Source organism: Pteropus vampyrus, unplaced genomic scaffold (assembly GCF_000151845.1).
Source record: "Pteropus vampyrus isolate Shadow unplaced genomic scaffold, Pvam_2.0 Scaffold71, whole genome shotgun sequence".
Classification (NCBI taxonomy): domain Eukaryota; kingdom Metazoa; phylum Chordata; class Mammalia; order Chiroptera; family Pteropodidae; genus Pteropus; species Pteropus vampyrus.
In genome coordinates, this window is record NW_011888852.1 from 236,034 (window position 1) to 237,992 (window position 1,959).

At 34.4% G+C, this 1,959-nt stretch overlaps 1 protein-coding gene and 1 pseudogene across 1 annotated transcript in view; one reads left to right on the forward strand and one right to left on the reverse strand.

Moving 5' to 3' along the window:
* Positions 1 to 1,959, forward strand: part of SPATA13 (spermatogenesis associated 13) — an 84,928-nt gene that overhangs the window by 10,085 nt on the left and 72,884 nt on the right. The window lies entirely within an intron of this gene.
* On the reverse strand, positions 495 to 613 carry LOC111741022 (annotated as a pseudogene).

The window sequence follows — 1,959 nt, forward strand, 5'->3', positions numbered from 1 at the left end:
TTTATTTTCTGCTTAACATTTTTAATTAATTATTAAAATATTTTATTTCTGAGAGCTTCTTAAGTGAGTATATGCAAGGGTTAGTTTCTAACTTAGTTTTCCCAGAGTGATTTTGACCATTATATGATTTTACATGCATATTTGCTATTCTTAGTTATATATAATTTAATTTCTACCCACAAGGGGTCACCAAAGATACAGAAAGCAGGACATAAGTTATTAAAAGTGTACACATGTTGACAATTCTATAAATTTGCCTCAAGATGATCATCACATTTTTAAGTTTCGTCTATTTCCTCAAAATTCTTAAATAGCACATCAAGCTTCCTCTTATACTTTTAAAGTACGTGTCGAAAGAGAAACATAATGTTGGTTTTGCCCAATTTTCATTTTATTTATTTATTTTGTTTGTTTGTTTTTTTAGGCGAGGCAACCCTTGGTTGACCTCAAATTACAAGGACCTTGTCAATCCCTTATTTTTAATAATTTTTTTACACCTACAGCACCTGGTCTTCCTAGGTGGTCTCCCATCCAAGTACTCACTAGGCCCGACCCTGCTTAGCTTCCGAGATCATACGGGAGCAGGCTTGTTCAGGGTAGCATGACCGTAGACCCAATTTTCATTTTATATATTGGTAATCTTCAGTGTTATTTGCAGACAAGTGTTTATAAAATATAACCTGAAACCTTTTATTTTGACGTTGAGAAACAAAATACAAACAAAATGAAATAAACAAAACTAACCCCAAAAACACTTTGCAAAATGCAAGAATTCCAACCTTCATGGGTTGAAAGCAGTTTTATCTTTTAGAGCATAACCCAAAATTAAATTTCAGTCTTCACTATATGTTAAGGTACAATGTGTTATTTTTTATTTAATTCATTGGTAATACGGTTCAACTTTCATGTTTAAAACTAGTTTAAGCTGTGGTTATTGTTGAATACAAAATGGTTGAAATCTGTATGTTATGATATTTAAAATAAATATTATAATACAGTTTTCAACAAGGGGGGATATTTTTTATTTAGAATAATTTATTTGTAACATACCATTCTAAACATCACCATAAAAATAATTTTTTAAAAACAAAGCAGTTTAATAAGATTTTATATTACTGTGAAAAAGATTTGGGGAAACATCAAGCTACCTTCATTAATAAAGCATTGTAGAAAAATTTCCTCGCTGACATTATACTCCTGCCACCTAGTGGTAAACTTTGTTCCAAGAACAATGATCTGTTGACTGAGTCCCTAAAATTGTTGCACACCTGAGAAATGCAGTGTAGCATCTATACTTGTTATGTTATAAAGGTACAGGCACAGAAATCTCGAGTGTTATTGATCGTTTTCCTATCAAGTCTCTCTGTAACTCCTTTGACTGAATGAGGTCCCCAGTAAAAGGACCCCATCCTTAGTTATAGTATAGGTTCAGTAGTTTGTGGTAGCGTTGAAATGTGTCATATACAAAGCTCTTTTAAATGATGAGAATTCATTGCAACATCTTCACAGGGAGCTTCAGTCTTCTGGTAAATGTTTCTGGTTTGGTTGAGATCCTGGCTCTGCCGTTCAAAGGATACCTAACATTAGGCAAACTGCTGAACTTCCGTTGGCCTCGGTCTTCTCAAGGGTAGGATGTGGAACACAGTCATCTGTCTTGGCAGTTTGTACGAACCAAGGAAATCGTGCACGTTGGACACTTGGCCCAGTGTTTAACACTGGCCATCACTCTGTGATGCTCACTATCCGTTTAGATGATTTTCCATCCCATGTTGACCTGACTTCTTAAGACATGGACCAGTTAAAGTCAGGTTTCTTTTTGTCCCAAAACTGGTTTTTGACACGCCACCGTCTTGTAGTCTTACGGAGGATTGTGAAGTTCTTCAATTAGTTTGACTTCTCCTTAATTTTTTAAAATGCATGAGTTAGGTTTTAGCGTAACCTAACATTTAGATGTTATTT